The following is a 13,310-nucleotide window of genomic DNA, read 5'->3' on the forward strand; positions in this document are numbered from 1 at the left end:
AACAGGGGAAGTTTAGATTGGATATGAGGAAGAAATTCTTTACTGTGAGGGTGGTGCGGCACTGGAATGCATTGCCCAGGGAGGTTGTAAATGCTCCATCCCTGGCAGTGTTCAAGGCCAGGTTGGACAAAGCCTTGTGTGGGATGGTTTAGTGTGAGGTATCCCTGCCCATGGCAGGGGGGGTTGGAACTAGATTGTTAGGGTAGGAACAAACACATAACCACCGGAATGGTTATATGAGGTGCTTTATTGCAGCGCTGGGAAACCAGGGGTATGCACCCAAATCTGGTTCCAACCTCGTCACATCGCGTCCGCAATTTATATCCTAAAAGTTTCACAATTAATACATATTCAACATGGGTTACAACATTTAACTAATACATATGTATTAAGGATTGCCACATCAGTCTATTACGACATCAGCCTCTTTTGCGCTTGCACAGCCCCCTCTGGTGGTCGCCTGGTGGTCGTTCCGATGAAGTAAGAGTCTTCCTCAGATGAAGTAAGAAGTCTTCCTCAGGATGTCCTCTTCACCTTTCCCTTGAGTATATTCCAATCCTTGTGTGGACCCTAGCATTTTCTTATCTTCCTTGGACTGCTTCTGGCATGCTCTTCTGGCTATCTTATGCGCAGGTTCTACTTGGGTATAGCCTCCAGTACATACTTTTCTAAATCCACCCATACACCTTTCACCATATATGGTTATGTTAGGTTTTTACTAAGACTACCATTGCAACACTGGTTACAGAACAGTCGTGATACAAAACTACAAAGTTACAGCATTTTCTAATATACAAAACCTCACTATTAATTTATAAATTTCTCAAACATAATAATTTCTACTATTTTATACAATTGTTTTATCATACAAAATTCTGCTCTTTTCCAACATTTCCCCCCTTTGAAAATACTTCACTTACTTAAGTAAGTATTTTCATTCTCTTAGGTAGCTGTTTCCTGATAAGTAGGAGGAGGTGTCAGATATTTTGGGTGGTCTCTGGTCACTGCTCCTATAATTCGATGAGTCCATGCACTGTTTTGGGCTATTTCCTTTCGGATGCAAAGATACATTAGATAGATCATCAGAAACACAATCAGTACTGTGATTATAGTCTGCACAAGGGAACGAACCCATTCCGTGAGGTGAGGGCCCAAATCATCAAAAAGCGCCTCGATCCAATTTTGTTCAATATATTCTTTTTCCTTTTCTGCTTTCTGTTCAACTTTGGTCAACTGAGAAATATTGTATTCTCTGTCTGCAGTTACATTAGGAATGTGAATACAACAATGGTCTATTCTATCCTTTAAATATTTACAGACACCATGTTCTTTGATCAATAACATGTCCAATGCCATTCTGTTCTGCAAGGTCATTTTGGTTGTTGCTTGCAATTGCAAATTTAGATCTCTGAATCCCTTTTTTGTTATTCTGGCCAATCTTTCTGTTTGACCAATCAGGTCATAAATAATTTCTCTATTTCGGTAGGTTGCTACCTGGGCGAATAGGGATTCTAGGGCCCATCCTACTTTGGTACCTGTGGAGGTTCCTGCCAAGTATCCTCATCGTCTACACTTCTTTTTGTTCGAATTTGCAAGGTTTCCAATTTGCCTCTTAATGGTGACTTTTTCCATATTGGACAGAGTGTGGGTAACCCTGAAGTGATTTCTTTAACTGGACCTTCCATTGTTAGGTGAGTAGTCCAGGTTCCATCGCTGGCTGCCCATACTAAATGTCCCATACTGTGTACTGTCAAATACCTACAGTTTACTAGATATGGGGTTTTAATAGGGGCCTGTATTATTTCTCTTCCAACTTTCAGTCCTCGACATGCACATCCAGCCATCAAGGCAATTCTAACAGGGGGCATCGTAATTGTTTCAGGGTCGGTGTCACAATCCAGAACCTTAGTACAATTCCAACAGGGGACACTCTCAGTCTTGTTTCAACTGACTCTATTTACTGCTAATAAGTTCATGTCCTCTGTTATGCTTTGTTTTCCAGTCCATCTGAAACATCAAGGTGTTTCCCCTCCGTATTGAAATTTTTGCAAAATACCTACCGACCAAATTGTATCCCAAGTTTCTTTTGAGTTATTTTTCTCTTGGCACTTCCACGTCTTTTCTCTTATTTGTTGAATTATTTTAATTTCTTTATCATAAATGCATTTTCCAATTCCTTCATAGGTAGTGAATTGGGAGTTTAATTTCTCTTTGCACCATGATTCTGTTATAGAGGTACCTAGAACTCCTTCCTTTTGATGTTCTGTAGCTGTCATATTCTTTATTGTTTCTTTTTCCTGACAGGCCACTGTTTTATTGGTTTCTGGAAGTGGAAAAGTTATTATTCCCCATTCAATTGGTTCTCCTGCCGCTTTGGGTATTGGTAAACATGCTGTTATTTTGCTCGTGGTTTTCATTTTTGCGAAATCCTCAATCAGACCTATCATTAAATTTTCCTCAGGATTTCGACGATATGATTGGATTATCTGTGTTGAATTTACTGATCTTTTAGCCCTTTTTCTCGTAACTTCAATTTCGCTGTGGCCAATTGCAGATCCAGTCTTATAGGACCATTTATCTTTTTCCAAACTACACTTGTTGGTGGTGTTCCTATCGGAATGGTTTCTGTGAACTTGCAAGTCAGAATGGCATCTTGTTTTAAGTTGTGTCAAAACATCTTTCTGAGGAATTGCCAGGATAGGAACAGTTGTCAGCTGTGTTAATGACCAAATGACAATCAAAGTTTTGTCATAGAACCCAGACATCTTATTTACATTTCAGTTTTAGTTTCGTAGGGCCTAGTACCTGTGTTTCCCAAACTTTTGGAACCTTCTTTACTCGTGTATAATGTATCCAAGAATCTATTCCTTCTACCTTTACTGCTGTGAATGTAGTTAACAGTACTTGATACGGTCCATCCCACCACTCTTTTCATGGTTCTTCGTTCCAGTTCTGGACGTATACTTGGTCTCCTGGTTGCATGTCATGTGCTGGATTTTCCAGAGATAGTGGCCTATTCCACACCACTGAGTGCTCCGCAGTCGAGTTAAGGTTCTACTGAGAGACAGCACATAATTATAAACATCCTGATTCCCTTTAATATGGCTATTAGGGTTGGGTTCCGGTGCCTCGTATGGTTTTCCATAGAGGATCTCATAGGGGCTTACTGACATTTTGCTTCTGGGTTTTATTCTAATTCGTAGCAGAGCTATAGGCAATGCTTGTGGCCATTTTATTTTGGCCTCCTGACATATTTTACTGATTTGTCTCTTTATTGTTTGGTTCATCTTTTCTACCTGTCCGCTAGATTGGGGCCTCCAAGGAGTGTGTAAGTTCCATGATATTCCTAATAGTTTACTAACTTCTTGTACTGCGGTTGCAATAAAATGTGGACCCCTATCTGATGATATCCCTAAAGGGACTCCAAATCGTGGGATGATTTCTCTAAGCAACCATTTCACCACTTCTTTTGCCTGATTGGTGTGACAGGGAAAGGCCTCCAGCCATCCGGAAAAAGTGTCAACCCCTACTAACAGATATTTGTACCCTTGTACTGTTGGTAGTTCTGCAAAATCAACCTGCCAATAATCTCCTGGTTCCATTCCTATCCTAATTCTTCCCATCTCAACTTGCCTCTTTACTACCGGATTGTTTTTCAAAAAAATTTCACGTTTTGATCCCACTGATTTTGCCATAGTTAACATCTGTGTGGAAATTATTCCTCATTTTAAATAAGTTACCAATGCCTCTGCACCCCAATGACATTTCTGATGTTCAGTTTGTAGAATTTTTCGCATTATTGCTGGTGGCACTATTACTTGTCCTGTTGTTGTTACATACCACCCTTCAGAGTTCTTTTGGGCTTTTAAGAGTCCTGCTAATTTCTCATCTTCTGTTGAATAGTTTGGGCTTTGTGGAAGATAGGTGTGGAGTGGGCTTACCTTCAGAGGTATCAAAGCCATCATGTTCCATGTCTTCCGGGCTACTTGGCGAGCCGTCCGATCTGCTAATGTATTTCCTTCAGGTATCTTTGAAGTTCCTCCTTGATGTGCCTTGCAATGCATGATGGCTACTTGTTTAGGTTTTTGCACAGCAATTATTCTAAAATTTCCTTCTGATATTTTATGTTAGTCCCTTGTGAAGATAAAAGTCCCCGTTCTTTCCATAATGCTCCATGAATGTGTACCACACCAAATGCATATTTTGAGTCTGTCCATATATTTACCTTTTTGTTGTTGCTCAGTTCCAATGCTCTTGTAAGAGCTATCAATTCTGCCCGTTGGGCTGATGTTCCAGGAGGTAGTGCTTTGGCTTCGATTATCTTTTGCTGCGTTGTCACAGCATATCCTGTGTATTGTGTCCCGTTTTCCACAAAACTGCTTCCATCTGTAAAGAGTTCCCAGTCTGGTTGTTCCAGAGGTGCATCCTTCAAGTCCGCTCTGGTTGCATATGTATGTTCGATGACATCTATGCAGTCATGTTCAAGAGTTCCTTCTTCTAAGTCTGTTCCTAGAAAAGCTGCTGGGTTTAACAGATTAGTAGTTATCAAGCTTTTATCATCCTGTTCCATTAGGATTGCCTGATATTTCATCATCGGGCTAGAGGACAACCAATGCCCCCCTTTTTGTTCCAGAACAGTGGTTACCATATGTGGCACAAATACATCAATGTGTTTTCCCAAAGTTAGTTTCCTAGCTTCTTGGATCAAAATAATAGTTGCTGCTACTGCCCTCAAGCATGAGGGCCATCCTGCACTCACCGGATCCGGTTGTTTTGAGAAATATCCCACTGGTCTTTTCCAGCTCCCAGGTTTCTGAGTTAATACCCCCAATGCCAATCTCTGTCTCTCGTGGATAAATAATTGGAAATCTTTTGTCAAATCTGGGAGCCCCAATGCCGGTGATTTCGTCAGTGCTTCTTTTAATTTCTGAAAAGCTTCTCTCTGTTGTTTGTCCCAGACAAAGGCATGTGATTTTTGGGCCTCATACAGGGGTTTGGCAATTAGTCCATAGTCCATTATCCACAGTCTGCACCACCCTGTCGTGCCCCAAAATATTCTCAGTTCATGCAAGTTCCGTGGTTCTGGGATAGCACAGATTGCCTCTATGCGATTTATTCCCAGCCTTCGCTGTCCTTGTGAAATTTCACATCCCAGATACAACACAGTCATGCATGCAATTTGTGCCTTTTCTTTTGAGACTTTATAACCCTTTAAGCCTAGTTGATTCAGAATTTCAATTGTCACCTTTATGCACAGAGATCTTTGTTCTGTTGCAATAAAAATGTCATCTACATATTGTAGCAAAAGGTATTGTGATCTCGGTACCTGTATTTTTCCTTGTGTGGTCCATGCTTCCAATCCTTTGGCCAGTTGGTTTCCAAATAGGGTCGGACTGTTTTTGAATCCTTGTGGAAGTCTGGTCCATGCCAATTGTGTTTTCTGTCCATTTTGTGGATTTTTCCATTCAAATGCAAACAGTTTCTTGCTACTTTTGTCAAGGGGAATGCAGAAGAAGGCATCCTTTAAATCAATCACTGTAAACCATTTATACTTTTCCTTCACAGATGTTAGCAATGTATAAGGGTTTGCTACCACCGGATGGATGTATTTTGTTATTTCATTTATTGCCCTCAAGTCCTGTATTAATCTATACTCGCCGTTTGGTTTCTTTATTGGTTAGATTGGCGTGTTATATTCTGATTCACATTCTTCTAAAATCTTGTATTTTAAAAATTTCTCAATTGTTTTTATCATCCCATATCTTGCTTCTAGCTTCAATGGATATTGTTTAACCCTTACTGGTTTAGCCCCGTCTTTTAACTCGACTATTATCGGCTGAGCTGCCTTTGATTTTCCCGGGATTTCTGTTTCCCAAACTGTTGGTATTACGGCCTGTTCCACTTCTTTTGGAATTTGTGGATAGGTTTGTCTTTAAGGACTAAAATCTGTCCTGTTTTGGATTCAGGGATTTGCATTATCAATTCGCCATTTTCAAAAACAATTGTAGCATCCAATTTACTCAGTAAGTCCCGTCCCAATAGAGGAATGGGATATTCAGGCACATATAAAAATTCATGCGTCAATTCTTTTCCTCAAAATCGTAAATCTAGGGGTTGCAAGAATGGTTGTACTTCTTCTTTCCCTGTGGCCCCCACAATTGTCGTAGTTTTCTTTCCTATTTTTCCGTGCAAATTGTTTAAAACTGAATAAGCGGCCCCTGTATCTATTAAAAATTTTACTTCTTCCTCTCCTAGCTGGATTTTTACAAGGGGTTTCTTATTTTCTACTTGGCTTAGTCAGCTCTGATTGACAAATTCCCCCAACACCATTGTTTTAGCCATGTCGGATCCTGCAAAAGGATTGCTTGTTGACATGAACTGCCCCCCCCGGATGGACATTCATTTTTCCAATGTTCTTCCTGCTTGCAAAGTGCAAATTGGTTATATCCTATTCTTTCTGTGCTCATTCCCTTTTTTGGATTATAGAATCCTCTGCCTCATCCCCATCCTCGCATATTTCCTTGTCCTCTTCCCCTAGGGTTAGAGAATCCTGGTTCTCTTCCCTGTATTACTGCCAGTAAATTTTGTTGTTGTCTCCGGGAGCTCTCTTTTTCCCGATTATTATACACCTTCCAAGCCACCTCTAACAGCCTATCCAGGTTTCGCAGATCTGCCCCTTCTAGTTTTTGCAGTTTCTTCCTGATATCATCTTGAGACTGCCCCAGGAAAATCAAGGCTAATTGTGCTTTAGCCTGTTCCATTTCCACATCTAAGTCCATATATTTCTTTGCTGTCTCTTTAAGTCTTTCTAAAAGGCAGATGGTGATTCTGCCTTTTCTTGTCTAACATTAAACAATTTTGACCAATTTATTGTTTTGGGCATAGCATGTTGTACTCCAAAAACTACCCAGTCTTGGTATCTCTGTAAATTTCTCATTCCTTTTTGTGTGTTATAATTCCACATCAGGTCTTCCATCGGGAAGTTTTGATCTATATTTCCCGTAACTAATCCCTGTTTTATATCTTCCCGGACCCTCTCCCAAGCACGTTGCACCACCATTTCCTTTTCTGTTGAATCCATAAGGGTATCTAAAAGCACTTGTATATCATCCCAGTCCGGGGTTTGAGTTTTCATAATCATCTTCATTACTCGAGCTACTTTATCAGGATTTTCTCTATATGTTCCTGCCGATTGTTTCCATATAACCAAATCCCCGGGAGAGAAAGGTATTTTAACGTACACTGGTCCTTCAACTCTGACTCCCTGCCTTAAAGGAGCAAGCACCGCACTAGCTGTTTGAGGCTGTGCTTTTCCTTCTCGCCCTCCCCTCCGGCGAGTTCTGTGTGAGACTGGGGTGACAGGGGAATTTATTTCTCGACCTCCCCTATTTTCACACTCTTCCTCACTCTCAAGATCACTATCGCTTTCCTCCTGCTCCCCCCTTTCCTCATCTGTCACTAGCGGAGCTACTAACAAGCCAAGATCTTCCTCCTCCTTTTGATGTCACCGACTATTCCCTAAGGCAAGGCATTTCACACATTCCTTTTCTCCAACACACCCCTTGCATTCTTCAGCATTGCTTGCCTTAACAACCATTATTCCGCAAGATTTCTGCCACTTATCATTGTTTCTTAAAGTAAAGATTCACATATGGTACTTCATCCCATTTTTCTTCTCTTTTACAATACAACATCAACTGCAAGATTGTATTATACTGTAAAGTTCCATTCTCAGGCCATTTTTCCTGATCCTCTAATTCATATTGTGTCCACCATACATTGCAATAATCAATTAGTTTGGTTTTCCTCATACTCTGCCCAAATCCACCCTTCTTCCAATGGCTTAAAATACAACCTAACGGAGATGACTCAGGAATTGGCAGCATTTTGTAATCACAAAGCAATCTCTAAACCAAGTTTCTCTCACAACACACACACACCACTATATTATAAAATTTATACAGACAGATGCTGATCCCGCAGCACAAATACCAATACCAAAACCACATTTGCCGAACCTGCAGAGCTTTCGCTAGTATCTAACGGACAGCGCCTAGGCTTTTACCCCGAGAGCTCTCTACCCCCAACCAAGTGCAGCTTTCACCGCGTCTAACAGGCAGGCTTTACTACTAGCCCAGCCAAATGCAGTTTTTCGCCGCGTGTAACAGGCAGGCTTTTACGAGACCTTACCAAAGGTCAATACACCATACATTTACTGGAAATTGGTACCATAACTTAAATAAAAGCACCTTTCTTACCATGTCAGAGGTCCGTCGTGAGCAGCAGAGGTCGGTCGTGGTCGATGGCCCCCCGAGAATCTCTCGGTGCTGGCTGGAGCGGGATCGAGACGCGATCCGCCTCAGCAATGCCCGCGAGGTCCCATCTGGGTCGCCAAAATGTTAGCATAGGAACAAACACATAACCACCGGAATGGTTATATGAGGTGCTTTATTGCAGCACTGGGAAACCAGGGGCACTCGCCCAAATCTGGTTCCAACCTCGTCACATCGCGTCTGCAATTTATATCCTAAAAGTTTCACAATTAATACATATTCAACATGGGTTACAACATTTAACTAATACATATGCATTAAGGATTGCCACATCAGTCTATTACATCAGCCTCTTCTGCGCTTGCACAGCCCCCTCTGGTGGTCGCCTGGTGGTCGTTCCGATGAAGTAAGAGTCTTCCTCAGATGAAGTAAGAAGTCTTCCTCAGGATGTCCTCTTCACCTTTCCCTTACTTGAGTATATTCCGATCCTTCTGTGGACCCTAGCATTTTCTTATCTTCCTTTGACTGCTTCTGGCATGCTCTTTTGGCTATCTTATGCACAGGTTCTACTTGGGTATAGTCTCCAGTACATACTTTTCTAAATCCACCCATACACCTTTCACCATATATGGTTATGTTAGGTTTTTACTAAGACTACCATTGCAACACTGGTTACAGAACAGCTGTGATACAAAACTACAAAGTTACAACATTTTCTAATATACAAAACCTCACTATTGATTTATAAATTTCTCAAGCATAATTATTTCTACTATTTTATACAATTGTTTTATCATACAAAATTCTGCTCTGTTCCAACAAGATGATCTTAAGGTCCTTTCCAACCCTAACTATTCTATGATTCTATTCAGTGATTCTATTTCTCTTAACAAAAGAGGTAGGAAACACTGAATAAAAAATGATCCGGCAGAAATGTAAAACAAAGGGGAAAAAAGCATTTTCTCATAAAGGGCATAATTAAGAGTTCATAGGCAGATGATGGTAGCAGATGATGGTGTGGAGGCCAAAACCATGAATGAGTTCCAAATGGCTTTGGAATTACTTCACAAAATGAAACTCCATCTGTGGCTGTTAAACTGAAAGATACAGATGAAACTTTTGCCCTAGAAAAAGTTCCTAACCTGGGGATGCTTCGGAGGGATTATCACCTGTACATGCTCAATCCTTACATTCCTGCTGTCAGCATCTCCTCCTGACTACTGCCAGAAGCACCATACTGGGCAGACAGGGCCTTAATCTGACCTAGTTTCCAAAAAATAATTTACTGTGATAAGCAATGGGCTCAGAATACCCTTTTGGCTAGTTAAGGTCCAGTGTCCTGTCCAGCTCTCTCTGGCTTCTTGTGCCCTTCCTCACTGCAGAGCATGAGCCTGAAAAGTTCTTGATCAGGGCAAGTGCTACTGAGCAACAACCAAACATCGGCGCGTTACCAGCTTTTTCTCAGACTAAAGCCCAAACACAGCGCTGCACCAGCTACTAGGAAGGAAATGAACTCTATCCCATCTGAAACCAGGACAGTTCCCCAGGAAGGCTGTGTATAGGTCCAGACCCATATTCTGCGCTCTCTCCCCATTTTTCCTGGCTAGCATATGCTGAAGTCAAAGGACTGGTGTCTGCTCTGAGAAACCTGAGGAAAGAGGAGAGGAGGTGGTACGATATGAGGGGCACTGTCTGGTCTACATGAAGAGGGCAAACTGGACTCAGTTCATCAGAAAATTGGACTCAGTCCATCATAAAATTCAACAGGCTCCAAGGGGTATGTTACTGTTCTGCAGTAATTGCTTGGAATTTGCATAATTAAATTAAAGACAATAATAAACATCCATTTTCTGGATGATGATGTGAGGCTTGTTAAATAGTCTTCACCCCCTTACATACTGTACTGGATGTGATTTCACCAGGAAAGGAAAACAATCTCACAGTGAAATGCCTCTGAGAGTTGATAGTTTGCTGCTGTACATGAAATGCCTCACACACTCTGGATGTATGAGCTTCTGAGAATTACTCAAATTGTGCTTCTAAAAATTACTGGACAATAAAGCAGGCAATCCGGTGCGACAGCTGTTGTGCTGTGTTCCAGCAACCAGCCCATTGGGGGTATTGGGGGGGATTCAATGGGGATTATGAGGGTCCCAGTGGGTATTGGGGGGGGAGTCCCGGGGGTGTGATGGGGGGCTCCCAGAGGTGGTTATGGGGGCACTGGGGGGGTTATGGGGGTCCCACAGGGGCCCAAAGAGGGTGCAGGAGACTCGGGGGGGCCTATGGTGTTTATGGGTGTCCCAGGGGGGTTATGGGGTCCCAGTGGGTGCTGGGGGGTCCCAAAGGGCTCATGGGGGGCCCTGGGTGCCCAGAGGTGTCCCAGGGGGTTACAAGGAGGTGTCAATGGGAGGGTATTTGGGGGGGTTCTCAGGGGTTTCCCAGGGGGTTACAAGGAGGTGTCAATGGGGGGGTCCCGGGGAGGGGGGGGGGGTGTCCTCACCAGTGCCCTGGGTGCTCACAGCCATCTTGGGCCCAAAGTGCCCGTACCTGGCCTCGGAGCGGGCTCAGACTCGCACCCCATAGAGCCCCCCGTGGCGCAGCTCCACCCTTGCCAACGGCACCTTCAGGAACATGGGGGGGCCCTCACCCCACCCCCCCCACCATCAGAAAATGCAAGGCTCCATTGAATCACATTGACCCCAGTGCCCCCATTGCTCCCATTGCCCCCATTGCACTCGATGACCCCATTGCCCCCAGTGCCCCCATTGCTTTTAATGCCCCTGGTGCCCCCATTATTCCCATTGCCCCCAGTGCCCCCATTGTGCCCATTACCCACATCACCCCCATCATGCCCATTATCCACATCTCTCCCAATGCTCCCAATACCCCCATTGCCTCCAATGCCCCCAGTGCCCCCATTAACCCCATTGCCCTGACCCCAGTGCCCCAAGTGACCCCTTTACCCCCATTGCCCCCCTTACACCCATTGCCCGATTGCCTCCAATGCCCCCATTACCCCCATTGCCTCCAGTGCCCCCATTATCCCATTGCCCCCAGCACCACCATCACCCCATTGCTCCATTGCCCCCAGTGACCCCATTGCTCCCACAGCCCCATTGCCCCCAGTGCCCCCATTGCCCACATCGCCCCAATCAACCCCATTACCCCCATTGCTCCCATTGCCCCCAATGCCCCCAGTGCCCCCATTGCTCGCATCACCCCCATCACTCCCATTGCCCCATTGCCCCCATTACCTCCATCTCCTCCTTTGCCCCCACTCACCTTCTCATAGTATTTGACCTCTTAGTCCAGGACATGCCTTCCACCCCGGGTGGTGAAGGTGGTGTCGGCCATGACAGCGTCATCCCGGTGGGGGAGGCCCTGACCCACACCACGTCCACCACTGGCAATGGCACTGGGGGGGGAGGGGCAATTGGGGTTACTTCAGGTCATTTCAGGTTTGCTATTGGTCATTGGGATCACTTAGAGGTCACATTGGGGTTACTTCAGGTCCTTGGGGTTACTTGGGGTCATTTTGCCTGATTTTGAGCAACCCGGGGTTACTCCAGGTCAGGCCGGGGTTACTTTATGTCAAGTGAGCTCTTTTTCAGGGCCTCTTTGGGGTTACTTTAGGTCACTTTGGGGTTACTTTGGGCCATTTTGAGTGGTTCTGGGGCAGTTTGGGTCACTTTGGGGTTACTTTTTATCAGTTTAGGGTCACTTTGGTTCGTTTTCGGAGGGGGTGTCCATTTGGGGTCACTGCGGGTCCTTTTGGGTGACTTGGGGCACCTTGGGGCACTTCAGATCATTTTGGGGTCTATTTTGGGTCACTTCGGGTCACTCCGGATCAGTTCAGGTCCATTCAGAGCACTTTGGGTCAGTCCGGGCCCATTTGGGTCCATTCGGGTCCGTTCGGGCTAGTCCAGGTCAGGTTTGGATCCATTCGGATCCATTTGGATCAGTTTGGGTCCATTAGGGTCAGTCCTGGCCGATTCTGGTCAGTCCAGGTCCGTTCCGGTCAGTCCGGGTCCGTTCAGATCCCTTCCGGTCAGTCCCGGTCCGTTCCGGTCAGTCCGGGTCCATTCGGGTCCGTTCAGGTCCGTTCTGGTCAGTCCGGGTCCGTCTGGGTCCGTTCAGGCCAGTCCGAGTCCGTCCGGGTCCGTTCGGATCCGTTCAAGGCTCGTTCTGGTCAGTCCAGCTCCATTCGGGTCCGTTCCGGTCAGTCCGTGTCCGTCCAAGGCCCGTTCTGGTCAGTCCGGGTCCATTCGGGTCCGTTCCGGTCAGTCCGTGTCCGTTCAAGGCCCGTTCTGGTCAGTCCGGGTCCGTTCCGGTCAGTCCGGATCACCTCCTGGTGACACCCCTGGGACGCGGGGGGCGCGGGCGAGCGGCAGCGCGGGGACTTCCGGGGCGAGGCATCGCGGACGGGGCAGTTCCGGCCCCCGAACGTGGCGCAGCTGCGGGGGGGGATGACCGCCAGCACCCCCGTCACGATGCCGCGAGGAGCGGGGGCAGCGCTGCAAGCTGCGCTGCTGCCGCCGGTAAACAACCTCTGCGTCCGAAACAGGAAAGCGCGTGGCCGCGCCCCACCCGAGCGGCGCCGAAACGGGGCGGAAGAGGGGCGGATCTGCGACTGACTGGCAGGCTCCTCAGCCAATGGGAGCGAAGGGGGGCGGTGCCGAAACTGGGAGGAAGAGGGGCAGGGCTGCGAATGACTGTCAGGCGGCTCAGCCAATGGGGATGGCGGGGGGGCGGTGCCGAAAAGGGGCGGAAGAGGGGCGGGGCAGGAAGAGGTGCAGGATGCAGGCAGGCCCGCAGTGTCCCTGTCTCAGGGGGCACCCAGTGGCGTCAGGCGGAGGAAGTGCTGCAGGAAGACTGCGAAGGAGAGGACCCGAGTGCGACCAACCAGCCCATTCCTTATCCAGCGAGTGGTCCGTCTGTCAGACCCATGCCTCTCCAGTCTAGCCGTCGTGTGGGACAGTGCGGGTGGGTGACACCAGTTGCCCTTTCCTTACCCAGCCATGCTGTCCTGGGTTCAGC

The 13,310-nt window shown here is 45.9% G+C and overlaps 1 protein-coding gene across 4 annotated transcripts in view; it reads right to left on the bottom strand.

The window, feature by feature from the left end:
- M1AP (meiosis 1 associated protein) overlaps positions 1–12,887 on the bottom strand; it is a 44,019-nt gene extending 31,132 nt beyond the window's left edge. The window contains exons 1-4 of one of the 4 annotated variants that reach the window (XM_065663684.1): positions 12,619–12,887; positions 11,556–11,688; positions 10,774–10,915; positions 8,259–9,921 (exon numbers count right to left, since the gene is read on the bottom strand). The gene's annotated coding sequence lies outside the window, so the exon portion shown is untranslated. Of the gene's footprint in view, positions 1–8,258; positions 9,922–10,773; positions 10,916–11,555 lie in introns of all 4 variants that reach the window. The other 3 variants (XM_065663674.1, XM_065663692.1, XM_065663664.1) reach the window with 3 other exon arrangements.
- Positions 12,888–13,310: the final 423 nt, after the last annotated feature.

The sequence above is a fragment of the Lathamus discolor genome, chromosome 1 (assembly GCF_037157495.1).
Source record: "Lathamus discolor isolate bLatDis1 chromosome 1, bLatDis1.hap1, whole genome shotgun sequence".
In the NCBI taxonomy this organism is placed as follows: domain Eukaryota; kingdom Metazoa; phylum Chordata; class Aves; order Psittaciformes; family Psittacidae; genus Lathamus; species Lathamus discolor.